This window comes from Dermacentor andersoni, chromosome 6, assembly GCF_023375885.2.
Source record: "Dermacentor andersoni chromosome 6, qqDerAnde1_hic_scaffold, whole genome shotgun sequence".
NCBI classification, from domain to species: domain Eukaryota; kingdom Metazoa; phylum Arthropoda; class Arachnida; order Ixodida; family Ixodidae; genus Dermacentor; species Dermacentor andersoni.
The window spans coordinates 105,422,169-105,444,072 of NC_092819.1; the positions used below are offsets into that span (position 1 = coordinate 105,422,169).

Sequence of the window (21,904 nt, forward strand, 5' to 3'; positions counted from 1 at the left end):
TTTGCAGTTCGAAGGGTACGGTAGGGAGTATAGTATCCTGCTGGTTACGAAGGCATGGGCGAGCCGAAGCGCGTCCTTGCCTTCGAAACGGGTGGAAACGGGGTGGTCCGACCTGTTCACCAACGCCTTTGAGTTTGTCGATAGTGGATTCCTGGCTGAGTCTGTCTGTGATGGATGAACAGACCCAGGATCCGGACCTCCTCGACCTCTCTAATAGGACCTTTCATCAGAAAGAGTTGCAAACTCGTGTTGTCCTTGGGATTGGTTCTGATGTGAAGTTCCGATTTGGCAGGAGCGCATTGGAGACCACAGTGGATAGCATAGCTATCGACGATGGAGGCGGCGCGCTGGAGGCGGTCCTCCATTTCCCCAACGCTCCCTTCGGTAGTCCAAATTGTTATGTCATCCGCGTAAAGTGCGTGTTGGATGCCTTCCACCCGGGCCAATGGTTGTGGAAGCTGCATCATGGCAATGTTGAAAAGAAGTGGCGACAAGACCGCTCCTTTGGGAGTGCCCTGTGTGCCCATGGTGTGTGGGCCATATTCCTCATCCTCGATCTTAAGGAGGGCCTGACGCTTCGAGAGGAAACCTCTGACGTAGGCGAATGCCTTGTGCCCGCAATCCGTCGTGCACAGGTTTGCCAGGATGCTGCTGTGACGAACGTTCTCAAAGGCCCCCTAAGATCGAGGGCAAGGATGGGAAGTTGTGGCGCATGGCCATGGGTCGTATTATGTCGCGATGTAGTTGGAGGAGGACGCCCTGTGCAGACATATGCGGGCGGAAACCATAGTGTCTGCAAAGAGGCCCTCAGCCTCCATGTACGGAGCGGGGCAATCCCGAACCATCTTCTCCATAAGTTTGCCCGGACACGAAGTCAGTGAGATGGGCCTTAGGTTGTCGGTATTTACGGTCTTGCCTGGCTTAGGGATGAAAGTGACCAAGGAGGTCTTCCAATCGGGAGGGAGTGGACGCACGTCCCAGATCTGATTAATGTACTCTAGCAAGTGAAGGCAGGCCGAGTCCGGAAGATTCGCCAATAGTTTCACTGTTATGCGATCGCGGCCCGGAGCCGTACCTCTGCGAATTTTAGCTAAAGCCGCCCTAAGGTCGTGGAATGTAAAAGGGCATCAAGATCTGGATTAGGCTTGCCCGCGTACTCGTACTCGGGCCCAATCGGGTCTTCTCTTTGACAGAGATACCTGTCGCATAGCGTGTCCGCGAGTTGAGCTGTCGTGCCTTGGTACCCGTGCAAAGCCCGCAGAAGTTGTCGTTGCGTCTCCCCTCTCGTCTGAGTGGTGTCAATGAGGCTGCGAAACAGACGCCACGTCACTCTCGAGCTCATTTGACGCACTGCCAAATTGCACTTTTCCATACAATTTGAGTCCGTGAGCTGGGCTGCATACGCTGCGGCTTGCTCCGTGAGTTCGGTAATGCGAGCCTTAAGCTTCCGATTCAGATTTTCCTTCTTCCACCGTTTGGTAAGACTTCGGCGCGCCTCCCACAGGTGCATTAGGTGATTGTCCACTGCGGGGATGTCTTCGGAAGACTAAAATGTCGTAACGTGTTGTTGCTGTATTGTTGCTGTTGTTGCTTTGCCCACTCAGCGTAACCGCTGGAAAAGAGCACGGGAGGTACCTCCTGCATTCTAAACTTATGGCAATAGGTCAATTTGGCCTTGGCCCCCCTTTTTGCGAGCCGCCTTCGCCAGAAGAGTGATCCGGAGAAGGCAGTGATCGCTACCATGACAGTCCCCCAGGATCTCCCAGGCGGCATCCTTAGCGTTCTTAGCGAGAGATAGGTCAGGGCATGTGTCACGCATTACCGAATCGCCCACGCGTGTGGGCCATTACGGATCCGTGAGCAGCGTGAGACGAAGTGTGGATATTAACTCCACCAGTTTGCGTCCTCTGGACTTCTCAAAGCGGTATCAAAAATGAAGGCTGGGAGCGTTCAAGTTCTCAACAATCACGAGAGGTTGCTTGTCAGCCGATTTGAGCGCGCGGTAAAAGATTTCGTTGAAAGTTACGCGCTGCTTGTGCGGGGGGCAGTAAATATTAACAATATGTATTGACGGGTAATGGCGCTTAAGTGGCAGGACCTTGACCATGGTATATTCCTGTTCAATCTCTAAGTCGAGATCAACAGGGATTGCGGTGTATGCCTTGTTCACCAGGATGCACATTGTAGGCCATCCCTGAAACGAGCTATAACCACTGAATTTAGCTTCCGCGCCGGGTTCCTGTAGAGCCAGGACCGCCGGCACGGAACCGAGGGAGTGCAGCTAGAGCTGGAGGTGCGACCGTTTCTTCCAGCTCCGAAAACCCCTGCAGTTCCACTGTCTGCTCTCGAATTTATTTTCTACGGCTTTATTATGGGCTTTCCGCTGGGGTCGGATAGCCATAGTGAAGGTTGTTTTTAATTGTGAGGGGCATGCCCACTCCCCGAAGGCGATGGCACCTCAGACAGAGGCACCACGATCTCCGGGGAGGCGGCAGCCGGACTGTGTTCCCGGGAGCCTATGGTCTGACGAGTGACCACCTTTCGCCGTCGCTAATCCGGTCGCGGGGAACGAGAGCGAGAAGAATCCGGAAGGAAGCCATGATGTCTGCTAAAATTTTACCTGGCCAGTCCGCAATTGTGTGTTCTAAATTTTCCACACGGTGCACCATAATGGGCATGCGCTCGACTGTTGTGCTGCCCGAGCACTACGAGACGCTAGATTTTCCTGACGTGACCGAGGCCCAGTCATTTTGTTCTGCCACCTCAGCTTGCTGCATGGGCTCCGTAGGCCCGTCCTGTGTCCGAGGCTCCGTGAGCCTGGCCAATTTTACCTCTAGCTCTTGTATTTTGTTAGCTAGAATTTCGGTCTGGCGTCCAGAGTTCAGCATTTTGCCGCTGTAGGGCGGCTTCGATTGGGAAGGGGGAGGGAGGCCCGGAGGCAGCCCTAACCCGACCGCTCACCTTAGTTTGGGTGTTTTCCAGGGAGAGGAAATCCCCAGCGTTGAAAGTCAGCGCCTTCGTCCTGGTCCCGTACTTCGCGTTCGTCTTGACTTGTCCGGACTTGCCCGTCGTAGTGGTAGATTTCCTGTTGTTGACATTGGTGGGCGGAGCCTGCTTGGGAGCCTACTTCCGCCTAGCGTTGGTCGGTGAAGTCCTCGGTTTGATAGGCTTCCGGTACTTGCCGATACAGCCGGCAGCACCGGTGAGGCGGTTGCCCCCGCAGATGAGGCAACGAGGGGTGCACTCATGTTCAGCAGGGCACTCGGAAGTGGTAGCCACTTGAGAGCCACAGCGGCCGCAGCGTCCTGACTGTGGACTCGGGCAGACGTTAGCCCGGTGCCCCACAGTGCCACAGCAGTCACTGGCGGGGATCGTCTTCTTATACAGTCTCACAGGGATGCCCTGGTCGCTGCCGTAGATTTGACGGGGCACCCTCTTCCCTTCGAAGGTGACCGCTGCAACGTTAGAGTCGCACAGTTTCCTCACGGAGAGAATCTCGCCGTGCCTCCGCCTCAGCTTTTGCTTGAGGGAGACCGATGTATCGCTGGGGTCAATGTTAATGACCCCCTTGCAGACGTCACCCGAGGCTGTAGCGTGTCCCCGGAATGGGAGCTGGTGGTACCCGACCACCAGCATGACGTCTCCGAGGAGCCTCTCGGCGGCGGGCACTGAGTTCAGTCCACACACTAAGACATTTTGATCCCACACAGGCCATACAGAGAGGTCCACCTCTCCACAGTCACGTATGAGGTTGCGCACCGCGACTCCGGCTTGGCCTGGAACGAAGGTCGCCTTCAGATCCAATGTTGTGCATGGCTTGAGCACCACGATGAGTTCGTCGCGCCCACAGCGTGGCGTTTGCTGCGGCCGCCATTGGGGCTAGCGGGCTTGCCTTTCAAGGTCGCGCTAGCCGTGTCACCGTGCGCAGCATGCGCGGAGCTAGCCGGCGTCTGTTGCTGCTTGGCGGCACCGGAGACTTTAGGAACGTGAGGCTTCTGCTTGCGTCGCCATATGCGGACCATGTCGTCCAAATATTCTTCTTCGGATGGTGGAAGATCCTCGAGTTGAGCAGTATCCATGCGTACGACTTGCACAGAAGCAGGATCGTAGCCAGTCAGTCTTCAGAGCCGCTATTGCCGGGCAGTCTCCGGCCAGGGCTGGCGGACGCCGCACCACCGTTAAGCCTAGCGGCGTGGTGGTCGGCGAAATTTTCGAGCACTCAGAAATTCGTCAAAAATGGGCTCACCTTGATGAAAGTGGTGTCCACTTGTGCCGCTGATCTTCACGGGGACTATGGTACCAAAATTTGCGAGATCCGGGTTGAATGGCCGCAATTAGAGACGATCATTGGCGGAGCGGAGGTGAGGGGTAATCGTCGCCGCCGACGCGCCCCTGGATCTCCGGCCCACATGCGTGCCCTCTCCATTGGCTCGCGAGGCATGGGGGTCAGGCAATGTAGGGGCGTTCTTCTACGGCAGTTGCTAGGGTGCGTCAATGTCCTGCTCACCCGCCGCTTCGTACAGAGTGGAGAGAACCGCGGCGTCTACTACGGCGTTGGCCACGTGTATCGCGGACGCCGTAGCAGACGCCTTTGGCGGATGGCGCTGAGAGACGTTGCTGGCGCTCGTACGTCTTGAAAGTGATCTGCAACGTCGCCAAAAGGCGCGCCCGCGCGGTCCTCATCTTCAAAGCGATCTCCGATGTTTTTTTTTTTTAATTTACGGTGGTATGAACCGTTGCAGAAGTGGCTATGAGGCATTCATTGTCTTACGTGACGGGCGCATTTATTAACAGGGGGTTGTGTGCAGACCTATTGCCAAGATGTCCGCCGATCAAGGACAATAAATGTTTTCGTACTTTTGTTTAAAATTCCATGTCACCTCTGTTTCGTGTGCTACACAGCTTCGCTGGTCATGGAAATTCATAGAGTGGAATGGCTGATGCTTTCTTTTATAAAAAAAAAGACCACCGTTTTAGGCGGCTTTCAACCCGCGACCTGATATAGAGCAGCAGACCATAAAGCCACTGCAGGCAACGCGGTACATGTCGCGATTCTTAAGTTGGCCCTGTACATCATTCTATATTCGGATTCATTACGTTTTCAGCGAAGCTTAGCTATGAGGCAAGGGCGCAGTATAGTGTTTCGTGTGCAAAAGGAGATAAAAGACTGCACGGCTTCCTTTATGCACGCTGGCGAAAATAGCGTAGCTATTCCAGGTTGTTCAAACTGTTGCGCTTGAGTGGAGGAGTTCTTTTAACATTGACCAGTTAAAGATGGACTGCTGCTACTCCCGTCCCTTACCAAACCCTCAGAAAAGCTACTCGGCTTGTGCACGTTACCTATGCAAAAAACACAAAAAAAGAAATTGATGCCTGTGGCAGTGAACCATGATGCGACCAGGCAGCTGCACGCAAGAGCATAAACCGAGGCTAAGCGAGGTTACGGACGCCTAGCCTACGTCTGCATATACTGAAACTACCACCATATAGCAAGTTTGCATAATTCCTATAAAAACACCCTTTTGAGACTACGAGGACTGCAGTGACAAAAGGGCGTTTTTGCTTTTCTTATACGACACCTGGTGGAACCGCGCGACAATCCGTGTGCACAAAAAAAAAATTGTATGCGGCATGGGATAGAGGGGTGCAGGTCGCTTTCTTAAGATTCTGTGCCCGCTATCCAAAATTGGAACCGAACCTGTTGTATACCTATTAATTGCGGCGAGACAGTTGATTGAAAGTCGACCAAAAATGCGCTTGCCTTACGCGCGGCGGATATCACACCAACGATTCCCAATTCGCGCTTAGGGGTGAAGGGTATTGGCGTGGTCTTTCGTTTTTTTTTTTCGTTTATTCTGTTTTCGTTGAGTACACAGCGTGCGTCGTCGCAGAAATTTTGAATTTTTAAGGTTTGAATTTTGAATTTTGTAATATCGGCGAACTAAAGGCGATGTCCTGAATTGCTGGGATTGCTTACACATATTTTGACAACTACCAGACGAGTTACTACGTGAATTTTTCGCATTTATGTCCTAACTAGAACTAAAAACAATCATCTTCAGTCTTTATTTTTTTCGCTTTCTATTTTTGCAGCGCCACCGTCCTACAAGAGTACATGCGTTACTCTTGTATCACGGATCAGAAGAACACGGTAGTAGCCTTCTGCCACCGAGGCGGTGAGCACCAACTTCACCAAGATTGTGAATGTGTATTTAACAGAGATCTATATAAATTAATTTCTATTTAAAGTGAACGAGATCAGCTAGCTGAATTCTTGGCACGCCGAGTACCTTCAACATGTGACATTCAAACTAGTCATTCAGCCTTTACGTTTTCAGACCCACGCTGGTTTCGCACTAATATCATAAAGAAATAGAATTTTTGTTGGTTAAAACCTATTTTTTAAGAGTAAACGCGTGGGACTGCTCGCTACCTGGATACTCAGTGGCAAGTAGTCTGGCGCGTCTCGTCGCACCCAGGCTTTGTGATCACCCTCATCAACATCCTATCCTCCCATGATAAGAGACAGAGAGTGACTCTGAACAGGAAGATGGCGCCAATTTCACCAACACTTTAGGAAGCATGGCTGGCTCAGTGCCTCGTGATGGAACGAAAATTAATTGATCGGATGAGTGAGCGATTCATTCATTAGCAGTTCTCGTCCCTTGTTCTTCTTCTGCTACTACCTCACACGTAACCCATAACAAACAGTTGTCGAAGAAGGAAATACAACAAGACAAAAGACAACGTTCCGACAAGTGGAGTTTTCATTGACCATTGCAAGTGCCCAGTTGTCGAAACGCTGGCTCCGGCGGCGTTCACATGTTCGACAAATGTGTCGCAGTTCAAGCCTTCATCTTCTTGTGAATCTCTCTCTTCTTTGGGATACGTATAGCCGCATCCCCCTCGCCCCCCCCCCCCTTTTTTTTTTGTTCGCCCTCTTCCACTTTGCCCTATGCGTTAACCTGAATCCTGAATTTCTTTGTTTAAAGGGCCGCTCACCAGGTCTGGCCATTTTGAGCTGACAAGCGCAATCCATACAATGCGCGCTAACGATCGTGTCTGCTGAATATTAAGTCGCTACGCGCTGCGGAAGGAGCCAAAATTTCTAACAAAACGCCTTCTCGCGGGTGACGCGCTCCCAGCTTGAGAGTGACGACAATTAGGCAAGTGCACTGCCTACGTCGCTGTGCTGTGACGTCACTCTCGTTGACTCGTGGCCTCGATAATTATTCAAGGCAACTACAGTTATTTGTTTAATCGGTTACTTCAATAGACGGATTAAAGTTTAAAGCAATAATAAAACGTGCAAACGCAATGTCTGCGTACATCTTTGTTTACTTCGTAGCGTGCAAGAGGGAGGATTTGTCTCCTCATTGCTATGTTGTGCAGTCACGCCCACACAAGACCATCTAATTTTCTAACCTTCCAGCGGCCGGTCATGCTCTGTGATGCGCTTCGCCTGACTAATGGTATCTTCGACTGTTCGCCTCCATCCCCCGAGAGTGTTTGTCGAGAGCCGCAAGGGGGCGCCGAGCAGCGCAGTACTGCTTGCATCGCGCTCTGCGTTACGATCTGTTTTTTGGTAGAGTAGTGCTTCCACCCACGGTACCGAGATACCAGTCGACTCGTGAGGATACAAGGAACACGGGTGTGCTACCCACGTGGCCCTTGGTGAAGCTCGTGAAGCCCAGCGATCCTACAAACCCGGACTACGGGGCAGCGTCGATAACCCCGACGCCAGCTCGGCGCAGCAGCCGGTGCTACTCCGACGCGTGAGGAACGCGAAAGACAGCAACCGTTCTGCTTGGGCATGGCTACGGGAACGCTTAGCGAACTTCAGACGACGACGACAATGCAAGGTGAGACCACACCAGCAGAGAACATGGATCTAACAAATTTAGACAGAACAGAAGACGGAATAACAGGCTCCGTTGGCCACAACGCCGGGGGACGCCAGCGGACGGACGACGACTGGCAGACAGTCCTGACACTACGGCAAAAGAAGCAGCAGGCTCGAGAGCGCAAGCGAGAAACGGACTCAACGGGCAGCACTAACCCGGCGAAACTAAGGAAACGACGAAGACGCATACCCAAACTTCCTCCTCTTCCTAAGGATGACTTCAAGATAGTTATCCGACCACACCAGGGACTGCCTTTGAAGACTATCAGCACGCCGGCCCTCGCCGAAGCGATCGTCACGGCCAGCGACTACCAAATAAGAGGTGAGCAATTTTTGCTCCGCATAAAGCCCGGCTCCAATATCGCCATACTTTCGACATCGAGTCAGGAGGTCGCAGAGCAGGCACGCCGAGTTCACTCCCTCACTGTCAACGGACGTTCGCATGACGTTAACGTATACGCTGCCACCGGAGAGGAAGCTATCCGAGGAGTTGTACACGGACTTCCACCCCGAACGCCACCGGAGACCATCATAGCAAACATACGTATACGGACTCAAGGCGTCGAACTTATCCAAGCAAGAATGATCGGAGAAACAAAGAGTGCCGCCCTTACTTCCTGCGGCCCGTCACTACCTCGGGTGGTGTACTACAACGGAGGCGAACTCCTGTGTCATCCTTACCGTGCTACTGTTCAGGTGTGCAAAACATGCCATGGAAAAGGGCATCGGACAGACGTCTGTCCACAGCCCGACCTGCGAGTGTGCCGAATTTGTGGACTCAGAAACCCAGTGCACGGACACCCGTGTGAGCCAAAGTGTGCCTCGTGTGAGGGGCCCACGTCACCGGGGACCGCAGCTGCCAACGACGCCTCAAGCAACCGAAAAAACCTCAAGTCAGAAAGAGCACTGACAAGCGCAATGAAGGGCAGAAAAAACCTCGCTGGTTCGCCTCAGAAGATGAGGAATCGGACTACACAAACGGCCATAGCAGCGACCAACGCGACCGACAGGGAAGGACGAGATCGCCATCTCCACACCGACAGAACGCTCGGTCCAGATCAGCGTCACCTCACCAGAGCAGATCCCGCTCTAGAGCACGAGAGCGCGTCCAGGGAGGAGAAGCAAGACAGACGCAACGACCATCCAGAGAAGCGCCGAAGGCGGCCTCCGTTCTGACAAATCCACAGGTAAGCTGGGCAGCGGTCGCGTCCTCCACAACCACACCTATCACACAAAACGAGGAATACAAGAAAATAGTTGCCGAAAACAAACAACTTAAGGCAAGCTTGGACAGCATGAAAAATGAACTCGAAACATTTAAGCGACAAATGGCAAGCATGATGACGCACGGAGGAACCCATAAAACAAACGCACCCGCACAACTGTCCAACACACAGACGAACCCAACACAGACCAAACCACTATCACAAACGCACCCTATAGCACAGATGCCTACACCCATCACTCATCTGGAAGGGAAATTAGACAATATGCGCGCACAAATGCAATTATTTTTTGCAGAGCTTCACAATCTTAAGCGGTACGTCGACGACTCGCTCAAAGGAGTCAAAAAAACGCCAAAACTTCGTAGCAGCCTTAGCCCGGAGCACCGAGATCCAAGGTCACCGTAACCACAGACACAGAACATTTCGAGAGCCCATACTCTGGCTAACTACACACCTACCCACCAAGAGAATCTCGTAATTTGGCAGTGGAACTGCCGATCACTACATAACAAACATGCTGCACTTACACAATATATCAAGGCGGCGCTCGTCCAACCTGACATTATTTGTCTTCAGGAAGTGGGGAAAATGCGGATACCTATAGGGGGCTACCGTTTTTACAGCGATTCGAAATACCCTGAAGTGGCAGCATTGGCCCGCAAGGACCTGACAATCACTGTCGCCATAGCACCTGGCGTAGAAATCCACCACCAAATACTCACCATTTGGCCAGTTAAGAAGGGTCGTCCCAAGTGCCTGATAACCAACGTATATAGCCCCCCTAGGGATAAGAGGGCCGATTTTTCATTAATTTTAAGTCACGTATCTACCTTGCTCTCAACGAAAGACCGACTAATCTTTCTCGGAGACTTTAACGCTTGGCACTCCGCATGGGGTTATCAACGCGACACCGCCAAGGGCTTCAATCTACTACGAGAAACTCAGTCCCACGAACTTGTACTGATTACGCAGCCAGGCACTCCTACAAGGATAGGAAACAGCCTTGCCCGGGACACCACGCCGGACCTTACGTTTGTCAACAATGAGACGGGGGTCACCTGGTGTAACCTAGACGAAAAGCTAGGCAGTGATCACTACCTATTGTGTGTCAATGTTAACACAGCTAAAGTTCGACAGCCCCTAGGGGTGGCAAGGCTCACTGATTGGAAAAGGTGTAGAGAACAGCAGCAGGCTGCTTCCTCATTTCCAGCCACGGCCGCAGGTTGGACAACTTTCCTCAAGGAGGCCCATGCTGCCACCACCAGAGAGATCAAGACCACAACGGAAGCACCAGCAGTAGACAGCCATCTCGCCCACCTCTGGGAGGCCCACAGAAGCCTCACCAAACGCTGGAAGCGGCAGCGGCGTAATCGCAAACTTAGGCGCCGAATAGCCCTGCTGGCAAACGAAGCTAACACCTATGCAAAGGAGCTGAATAATCAAAATTGGCGCAGCCTCTGCGACTCTCTCAGAGGCACCCTCAGCACCAAGAAGACCTGGGCCATTCTTCGGTGCATGTTAGACCCAACTAGCACGCGCACCGAGACGTCTAACGTCATGCGACGGCTCTTAGGAGAATACAAGGGCTCAGAACAAGAACTACTCGAGCTCCTAAAACGCACCTACACCGGCGCTGCCCAGACATCTTCACACGTTATGAGAGAATACCAAGGACAGGATAACTCGAGCTTGGACGCCCCCATCACCTTCTCAGAGCTCTACGCAGCGGCACAAACCTTCAAGAAGAACACGGCTCCTGGACCCGACCAAATCACCAACGCAATGCTGCGCAACCTTAGTGATGTAGCCCTACAGCACTTAGTCGACTTCTTCAATGAACAGGTCTGGCGACCGAACGGAAGACTACCGCGAGAATGGAAGGAGGCAGACATCGTTCTTATACCAAAACCGGGCAAGCCGCGCGAGCTGAACCATCTCAGGCCCATATCGCTCACGTCTTGCATGGGCAAGCTCTTTGAACGAGTAATTCTAACCCGACTCGAATCCCACATCGAAGGAAACTCACTCTTCCCTGAATCCATGTTCGGTTTCCGCAGGAGAATCTGTGCACAGGACGTCTTTCTTCTATTAAGAGATGAGGTGCTCGATCCTCCTCCGGGCAGTATGGACAGAATCCTGCTAGCGCTCGACGTCCATAAGGCATTTGATAACATCTCACACACTACAATACTAGACGGACTACGAGATGTCGGGTGTGGTGAAAGAGTATTTCATTACGTTCAAGACTTCCTGAGCAGCCGCTCCGCGAAAATAGGACTGGGTTCAGCACGTTCTGCCTTGTATCGCCTACCAGATAAGGGCACTCCTCAAGGATCCATATTGTCACCACTTCTTTTTAACATCGGCTTACGTAGAATGGCCCTGGACTTACAGAAGAACCGGGACCTTGGCTGCGCCATATATGCAGACGACATTACGCTCTGGGCCTGCAAAGGGTCCTACGGAAACCGACAGGACACGCTTCAACAGGCCATCAACACCATTGAAAGCTATATGAGGCGAGCAGGCATGAGGTGCGCTCCAGAGAAATCGGAGTATATTCATATTAGACCTAGACATACCCTAGCGACCAGGGCTCCGGATCTGCAACTCACCTTGGAGGGAGAGCCCATCAAGAGGGCATCCCACCTGCGCGTACTGGGAATGTGCATTCAAGAAACGGGCAGCGTTAGCATAGCGCTCTCCAATCTCAGACGCACTGTTCGGAGCGTAACTGGGCTTATTAGCAGAGCTGCACGCAGCCGAGAAGGCATGACCGAAGCAGACACCATGCAACTAGTAAACGCCTTCGTCATTAGTCGTCTAACGTACGCTCTGCCTTTCCAAACCACGCGGCGTAACGACATCGAACATGCGGATAAGCTCATAAGAATCGCCTGTAAAGCAGCACTCGGCCTGCCTGAAAGCACAAGTACGATCCGACTGAACGAATTAGGAATGATGAACACTTTCGAGGAATATGCAGCGGCCACCCTAATGGCGCAGCGTGAACGGCTAAACACGACACCTCAGGGACGCTCGGTTTTACAAAGACTTCACTATCCACTGACACCACAATATTGCGGCGACGAAACAATACTACTGCCATCTGAAATCCGAGAGCGAATCCACGTGGCGCCAATCCCCCGTCACATGCACCCAGTTCATCATGCGACACGGAGACGCGCGCGGGCAGCCACCTTACTAAGGCAGCGAAGGGATCCGGATACTTACTTTACAGACGCGAGTTCGTATCACAAGAATACAGCCACCCTCAATACATTTGCAGCAGTCGTGACTAGCCAAGGACGAACAACCGTAGCAGCACCCATACACACGAAATCGGTTGCAACGGCCGAAGCTGTGGCTATAGCCCTGGCCATACGCGCCGCGGAAGCTAAGGGCCGATCGGCCTACGTGCTGACAGACTCGCAGGACGCCTGCCGCCTCTTCCTTGGGGTGGCTTTACCGGGCTGCGTCTTCCGCATCCTAGGAACGGAACTCACCCTGGATCATTGCGTGACCTGGTGCCCGGCGCACACAGGGATAGCGGGGAACGAACGGGCGGACCGCTTGGCTCGAGGCATGACAGGCCGAGCCGCGGGCCACACCGCCCGAGAGAACACCTCGACACCCGGTGCGCCAAGAGAAATCCTCGAATTACAACGACTAAGTAGGCGAACCAAAGCCCTTCCTCACCCAGACCTAGACAGGAGGCAAGCACGGGACTGGCGCCGCCTGCAAACAAACACTTTCCCACATTTATACAGGCTACACAAAATGTACCCACACAAATACAGCAACACATGCCCATGGTGCGAAGGAACACCGACATTGGAACACATAACATTCCAGTGCGCGTTACGTCCGGCGGCTTCCACCTCGCCGCTGCTAGACAACACTCTACATAACTGGTCGTGGGAGGCGCGACTCGCGGAAGTGGAATTGGGAAGCCAACTGGCGACCCTTGACCAGGCCCGGCGAGCCGCTGTAACCAGTGGGGCCCTGGAGGAGGGGCTCCACCCACCATAACCAAACAACCTCTATTACAATAAACGTTCACTCTCTCTCTCTCTCCATCCCCCGAAGCAGAGTCGGGCAGATCCGGCGTTCCCCGAGCTCAGAGGTAGAGAACAAGCGCGCAAGCCGAACGTGCGACTCGCTTTTGGAGGAGGAAATGGCAGATGTGGAACCACGTGACTACTGCGAACGTCCAATGTTTCGTCCATCTAAAGCTCCCGGCGCTGCCGGGAAGACAGGCGGACGCGCCCTCGGGACGAGCGTTCGTCGAGACGCCAGCATGCAGCGGCCTAGGTTGCCTAGGTTACGGTGAGCCGTCGCCAGCAGCAGCAACGCAGCGCTGCAATGACGTTTCAGTCTCGACGGCTGCTCCGACGACAGGGCTCGGACAAAGCCACCTAGAAAAATATGTAAGGCCTCCGCATCACCTCCTCTCCCCTGTCAATACGTCACGAGCGTCGGATGGTAGCGGTGGATGGGGGAGCGCTGCGTTTCTAAACGCGGCGCGCGTTCTGAAAACAAATTTTCTCCGTCGCTGCAGCGCTAGAGCGGCAACGCGTGGAGCATTTGCTTGGTGGCTTTGGTGGGGCATGCTGCACCGTAAACGCGATTGCTTTTCTTCGATTGTGCGTGGTTCGTCGTACACGGAAGCGCAACGATGCCTGGCTGTTGTTGCGCACCAAACTGCAAGTCCAATTATGACGGAGGACCAAGTGTCCGAGTGCACAAGTTCCCATCTGACCGAGCCACTCGGGAAGCATGGACGAGAGCAGTTCCTCGGAAGGACTTCTCGCCAACGCAGTACACAGTGTTAAGTATTTCTTCTCTCTATTGTTATTCTGGGTTTTGTTGGAATCGCACCGCTGGCACGAGTTGTTGGTATCTCAGCGCTGACGCCCGTTGTTGCAAATGGGTCGCAAGCCCCAAGGGTAGCGTTGGCCTGGCGGCCTGGGGCACAACTGGAAGCATCCGAAGGTCCCGGCAAAGCATGAGTCGACTGGTAACAGAACAACTTGTTTATTCTAGCATCGCAAAAGAGCGGCCGGTCAGGTCGACCGAAGTGGAGAGACGGGAGTGCACGTTACTCAACCGAAGAAATCGGAGCCTCTCTCGGCGTCCGGGAGCAGCTGCTCTTATATACTCTCGGAGTTGAGGGCAAGAGGGAACGCCTCGATAGGGGCGCACGTGACTGGGCACGGACAGGCTGAGAGACACGTTGAGACGAGTGTAGTGACGCATCCGCCGATCCGGCGCCGGTCAGACCTCCTCGCTTCACACTTGGGGAGCTCCTCTCCCCGGCTGCCGCGCTTTGACAAGCGTGGGCACACACACACACACGCACACATGAAGACACGTGGCACTGAAACACGCCTGGACGCGCTTGGCGGGGAGGCTTTTGCGGCAGCTCCGAACGGGCCAAAATGTCCGCCGCTTTGAACGAAGCCCCGGCGTCCGTTGCATCCGCGCCGGCTATACCGCGCGTCGTAGGCGAAACGTAACAGACCGCCCCACCGGGGGAAGGAGATCCCGATGGTCAGGGGACTGCATCCGCTGTCCGGAGGGATGTTGCTTGATGATGCTCATAACGGAAGTCGGTCGTCCTTCGGCGTTTCTTGAGCGCAGCGCACAGAGAAGGCCTCGTTCTCTCGTTCAGGTTAACACAGGACACTGCAAAGTGACTTCGGGAGAGTTGACATTTTTGTTCTCGTTCCCGGCAAGCGTTAGAACTACGCCGAAACTCAACCGCTCAGTCAGCAAGCACGGCACAACCCTCACTAAGCCCTGCCAGGCTCTTTCCCCTTTTATACTACTGCCTAGTTCCTTACAGTAGTTAAGCAGCACTCAGAACGCGTCCACAAATCAGAAAATTGCACTAGAAAGCACATCATCACTTTGAAACACTACACAAAAGCAATATGTTAAAAAATCCTGCCTCAGGAAGAAAAACATCAGTAACAAACAATTTTGAGGCTGATTCCTACGTTAGGGGCTTCGACTTAAGCCATCGGCGTTACCGTTGAGACTCCCCTTTTTGTAACGCACCTCAAAGGAATGTTGTTGCAAAGCGAGGCTCCAGCGCAGGAGGCGGCCATTTGTGGAAGAGATGGTCCGCAGTCATTGGAGAGGGCAGTGATCCGTCTCGAAGCATGCGAAGCGGAGATCGCAGCGAGCGACTGTACACTACACACTAAACAATTTCTCACCCTTAAGGGTGTAAAAAAGGGTGTTCAACAGATTTACACCCTACTGCACACCCTTCCAGCACCCTGTTTGGGCGGGAGCACCCTACGAGCAGGCCGCAAAGGGTGCATTTACCGGAAGGGTGTAAACGAGGGTGCCAGAAGGGTGCTATAACTAATGGGTGCTGAAGTGCTGATAAGGGTGTACAGTAGGGAACAAAATTTTGTGGCCCATGTGATCAGCAAACGAAGCGGATAGCTTTTAGAGGTCGCCCGGTTAGCCACCGCGGCCTCACCAGGAGCCTTGCCAACGTAGCGATCGGCTGAGTGGCGGTAGCGTCTGGCCGAGGTGCAGGTCCAGAAGGCATGGTGCGCAAGCTCATTATACTGTCGGCTGTGTACGGCACTTAGGGAGCTGAAAGAGCAGCATTTTGGACTTTCACCACTTGTGCGGCCTCCAGCCAGCGCTTAATAAAGCTATCAGCTTCGTTCGCGGAACACGTGGCCCACAAACTTTTGTCTTCGACTGTACATGTAGTGAAGTATATTTGTTAATGTACACAGGATACAAAGAAAGATTTAAACTAACAGGGCCACGGGAACACAATAAGGCTTTTGTGCAGGACAAATATTTATTTTTCTTGCAAAATACGAGTTTATGTCATTTCTTACCTTCAAGAATGCATTGTAATTATATATGCACATATACGTAACGGTTTCAACGCAAAAAGCAGCACAAGTTCACTGTTTCACATCGTTTACATTTGTTATGTTCCTTCGAAGTCGGTACTGCTCGCATCCTCTTAGCCTTGCAAGCTTGCCTGCGCAGTTTGGGCCTTAGAACAGCGACGACACAGACCGAGCACAACGCCCCAACCCATGCGCGCCATTCCAGAACATGAACACAATAAAAAGAAAAAAAAGGAGAACCAACAGAACACAGAGTTTCCGACAGAGCAGTAACAACTAATGGCAGGTCTTCTGCTTTTAGAGTTAGACTATTACCAATAATTTATTATTACGCGTTTTCGAATAATAATTTTACTTAGTGATTATGAGTTTCTTTTCGCTTTTGATTGCTTCACTGCAGCGATTGTTATCTTTTCACGCACTGCAGTAGGTGCTGAACATGGTCAGGTTTAATACCATTGCTGGCAACAAGGGTGAAGCTTCAGGCTCTCATTCTCTGAGTAAAAACGCAAAGGCCAAACGCAAACCGTACCATAAAATGTCAGTAATTTTTTCAATATCTAAATTGTTGCGCCATCTATGGGCAGCTTTATGTACTGCATTTTATAAGGCAATAGGCAAAAATTAGCGTGGCTGTGCGCTGTTCTTGCTACCAGTCGGCGCAAAATATCTGTTTCTAAATAGTTTGAAGTTTATTTAGACTATGGCATTTCTGCGGCATGCTGTAATGACAAATTTCGCAACTGTCTCTTGTTCTGACATGGTTACCAGGGCCCGCACACTCTCAAGTTCAACAAATGGCCACAGAGGGCGAAAAAATCGACCGCGCGGCGCTGCTAAAGAAACAGGCATAGTACACCCATTAAAAAGGTTCCCCGTTGAGCACATTATCTCCCGCTAGAGGCGCCGTAGTAAGCGCAATTTTAACCTACAAGCGTTTTTATTGCATGATAAAGACTACAAAATTGTAATTCCTAATTTTAAATTGTACTTTTCATTACCAACTTTGTTGTTTTTTGTCATTTTAAACGCAAAATAGCGTTCAGCATCATCGACTTCCCACGTGACCTCTGGCCTGAATTTAAAATTTTTACCGGTATGTTCGCGTGGGCGGCAGGTACGGTTGGTTATGTTGTGCTAACACCAGTTTACTGCGCTTCGATGTCTCGCGTTATTTAATTTGGGGTGTAAGCCTGAAAGCTAGGTTTCAGTCGTGAGCCATGTGGAACACGTCTGCATCGAAATGGGAGCCGGGTCCTGCTGCAACTGGGGACAGCAATACCTGTGAGTCGTTTAACACACTGCTTCAATCGCTATGTGATTTATTCGTCTCGTTAACTTACAGGCGGAGGTAAGTTAACGAACTAGATGCTGCATTACATAAGGGCAGTCAGGACCCTCCGTTGCCGTTTCCGAAATAAACTTTCAGTTGCGAGGCCATCATTATATACACATTCACGAAAGAGAAACGATATCGGAACGCGCGTCACATTTTTCATCTCGTTGTAGCCGTAGCCATAAGTGACTGAGTTGCCTTATCAATATATTTTTTTTTTTTTCGAGTCCGCCGGCAACTTCTTTCGTTCACAGAACCGAATAACCTTTTGATAAACTGAAGCTAAAGTACTGAATTTAATGTATTAAACAGTTGCACACATGATAATTCACCCATATTCCATACCTGTTGGTTCCAAATGTTCTTGCAGTTCAGTTTGGCTTACCTCAGGACATCTATTTTTGCAGTAGTGAAGCGGTGCATCACGTTCATGCACAAAAAGAATGCATCATTTCTAATAGCTTCATGTCTTTCATCTCTTTGCTTGTGAAATCAGCAGTGTGATCTCCTCTAGTGTATAAACGAGCGCACAAATGTACTTATTTGTGATCTTAATAATACTTACGCTGTTGACATGCATTGTAGTTACGCAGACATCAATTTTACGGAGAGTAACCATATTTATTTACCATGCTGCTTAAGCACCCTAGAACAAACAGTGTACATTTGCATGTGTTCTGTAGTCACAAACCATTGCAATGTATATGTCGCACCTTTACGCATTTTATATTGCGAAATTGTGCTTATTCAATTTCTGATGCAGTCAAAATTTCTGTTCCAGACATGCAGTAATGAGGATGGCACCAGTATAAAGCAACACACTCCATGCACTAAACAGAAGCTGCTACCTGCTACAACAAGGTCATTGTGTGGACTTTGGCTGCTACTACAAGGTAAACAACACCTGGTTCAGAAATAAATATGCTTGATATATGCTGTATTGGCTTGCTAGTCTTGAGATACATGTCAGTTGTTTGTAGCAGATGATACGAACATTTGTTCATGTTTACAGTTCAGCATAATTAGTTCGAACATTAAAGAAAACACTACATGAGTTTGGATAATCTCTGCTGTATCTCATGTGCCATTGTTCTGCCCCAACAGAGTCTGTTCCAAGTACATCTTGGTCATCACGGGAGCCCCCATCTACACCAACAGGAAGGGGCTGGAGCTGAATTCGCAAGACCACAAACAAAGAAGCCATTCCAGAATTATTTGGATGAGATATCAAGTCTACGGACGACTGTTTCAAGAGTGAAAAGAGTCTACGCCATCATTCCACCAGCACGGATATTGGCCGAGTCATCCAGGTACCTCAACAACAAAAATTATTTGTCTTCAGATGTACCTGCAACCTCTGAATAAGCACAGATGACGCTGGCTAAGAGTGTTCTGTCAGCTTGCCCTTCCTTAGTGAGCTTCCTGGCCTTGCCAGTTCTTCCCAAGTATAATTTTGTTTCAATGAATGCAAGCTTTTTCATTCCACACTTTTGTTAGAGATCATTCCTATTCCTCATACAAACAATAAAGGTCAACCGATTCTTTGCTCATACTTAATGCCAGTCACTGTCTAGTAGCATAACATATGTGTAGCAGTTCTTTCTAGTGCATGTTGCCATGTGCAATTCCTCTCCTGAAATAGCTGATGCAGCATTGGCGTGTGTCTTGCATTAACCTTTGCACTGTGTGCTATGTAGCATTTAACTTTTGTTAATGTTTTTGGCTTTCAATGCTTGCAAGGTAGAGTGGCTTCTTTCTTGAATGCAAGCTTTCTCATTCCCATATTGAATTCCTAGTCTCATTCAGGATTGCTATTCTTGCTCGACAGCCTGTGTTTTTGTGAAAGCTACATTGAAGTGATTGATTGCAGAATCTGGTTTCGGCGCTGTCCAACTTGGTACTTGTCACCGTGTTACATTTCTCATATGTGGGAGCCTGGTCAGTTGCATTGGGAAACAGTCTCTCCGAGGCAAGCACCTGCTCCTACAGTCCGCACAGTGACATAGACTGCGAATTTACACGCACACCGTGGTTGGTGCTCCCCGTTCCGTTCTTTCCTGCTGCTGCCGTGTGCAAATTTTGCTTGTGGTCTTCCTCGGCCATGATTTGGCGTCAACGGAGACTCTCATACATAATTACATGGTTCTAAGTGTATGAAGTTGATATCCACATGTGTGGAAAGGCCTGCAAAAGTGACTGCAACATAGTGATGTTCACAAAACCGACCATGCCCATATATAGAGAATGTGGGGGACCAAGTGTGAGTTACACATTAGTGGCATGCAAAAGAACAAAAAGAAACATGCAGGTTGGAAAGGTGGTAACACTAAAATGCCGGGCACTCCATGTCGCTGTTGGCTGTGGCAGCAGATGCTTGCGACACCCGATTGCTTCGCAATGCAAGCTGCTGATATTCAACGCCGACTGTCGGTGCAAACATGTGGGACACACTGTCCAATCTGCTTGCGCTGCTGGTTGTTGCTTGTTACCAGACTGCAGTGTGCGACGAAGGCAAGCACTATGCCTACAGTCGGACGGTTGAATGTGCCGCAAGCAACCCGTGTGCATGTATGCTCACTGTTGTCATGTAGATCGTAGCCAATGCATAGTGCCAATGTATAGATTGAGCATTATGTTAGAGTAGGCTGAAGTGATTTGATTGCATAATCTTGTTTCAATGTTGTCCCACTTGGTCATGGCTGCCGTGTTACATTTCTGGGATGTGGCAGCCTGTTCAGTTGTATTGGCCAATGGCCTCTCAAGGTAAGCACCTGCTCCTGCAGTCCACACAGTGACACAAACTCCCTGTTTACATGTAGTGTGATTGGTGCTCCCTGTTAGTCCTTTCCTGCTGCAGCCGAGGGTAAAGCATGCTTGTGGCCTTCTTTGGCCATGATTTGGCGTGAACAGAGACTATCATACATGATTACATGGTTTGAAGTGTATGAAGTTGATATCCACATGGGTGGAAAGGCCTGTAAAAGTGGCTGCGAAATGGCGATTTCCACAAAACAGACCACATCCATATTGAGAGCAGGTGGGGCACCAAGTGTGAACAACACATTAGTGGCCACCGAAAGAACAAAAAGAAACGTGCATGTAGGAAAGGAGGTAACACTAGGATGCCGGGTAGTTCATGTCGCTGTGTTGGCTATGGCAGCAGGTGCCTGCGTCACCCGATTGATTCGCAGTACAAGTTACGGTGACTGTCAGTGTAAACAGGTGGGGCACTGTCCAATCTGCTTGTGCTGCTGGTTGTCACTCGTTACTAGACCACCATGTGCGACGTAGGCAAGCACTGTGCCTGAAGTCGGATAGCTGAATAAGCTGTATGCAAGTTGTAGTGCGTGAATGCCCACTGTTGTCATATGGATCTTAGCCAATCTACAGTGTATTGTCTGAACCTTATGCGGTGATTGAATGCAGTCTAATTTGATAATGGTCGCCGTGTTCTGTTTCTTCGATGTGGCGACCTGGTTAGCTGCATGGGCAACAGTCTCCCGAGGTAACCATCTGCTCCTGCAGTCCACACAGCGACAAAGACTCCCAATTTACATGCACCGTAATTGGTGCTCTCCCCATTAGACATTTCTTGCTGCAGCCGCCGGCAAATTATGCTTGTGGGCCTTCATCGGCCGTGATGTGGCGTGAGCGGAGAGAGCACACGTTATTACATGGTCCGAAGTTGATAGCCACATAGGTGGAAAGGCCTGCAGAACTGGCTGCAAAATGGTGATGCCCACATTGAGAATGTGGGGCACCAACTATGAGTTACACATTAGCGGCCCCCGAAAGAACAAAAAGAAACGTGCAGGTTGGAAAGGCGGGAACGCTAAAATGCCGTTTAGTCAATGTCGCTGTGTTGGTTGCGGCAGCAGATGCCTTGCGTCACCAGATTGCTTCGCAATGTAAGTTACGGCGACTGTTAAAGCAAACAGGTGGTGCACTGCCCGATTTGCTTGCGCTACTGATTGTCGCTCGTTACCAGATCGCCATGTGCGGCGACGAAAGTGAGCAGTTTACGAGCTCGCGTTAATGGTTTCAGCGCATCTCGACATGCAAATTTTATTTCTGATCTTGTATGAGAAGGTGCACTGCTTTTCTTCTGCCAATAAAGTCGCACGTCCTGTTCACTCACTTGTGGCTTGTTTGTATGGGCGTCAGTAGAGGCTCTTTAGTCTCCTGGCCATTAAAACGCGGCAGCTGAGGCATGCCGCAAAGCCAGCGAGGCGAGCACGGCGCGTACCCAGCGTACGGCACCGGTATAAAGCAGCCATATTGAATGTTGTACTAAAAAAAAAAAAAAAGACATTTCCGCTTCCTGTTTAAGTAGCGCCATCTGTCGGGCCCCCCACTAAGTTCCATGCGCTGCCGCTTCTTATTTTCGAACCACTGTGGAAGGTACAGTTTCCCTTCTCTAAAGTTGTTCTTTATTCTATGTGGTTACTTTGTGCGGTTTGCCGCGTAATTCTCACTGCTCCCACTGCTGCGTCGGTTCATGTTTGACTGCCTGCTGTTTGCGAGTGCCAGGGGTACTGTGTATGTAAAT

At 50.9% G+C, this 21,904-nt stretch overlaps 1 long non-coding RNA gene across 1 annotated transcript; it reads left to right on the plus strand.

The window, feature by feature from the left end:
- The first annotated feature begins 13,701 nt into the window (after positions 1-13,701).
- On the plus strand, positions 13,702-21,492 carry LOC129382432 (uncharacterized). The gene is made up of 2 exons (XR_008610479.1): positions 13,702-18,248; positions 18,460-21,492. It is a non-coding gene; the product is annotated as an uncharacterized lncRNA (long non-coding RNA).
- Positions 21,493-21,904: the final 412 nt, after the last annotated feature.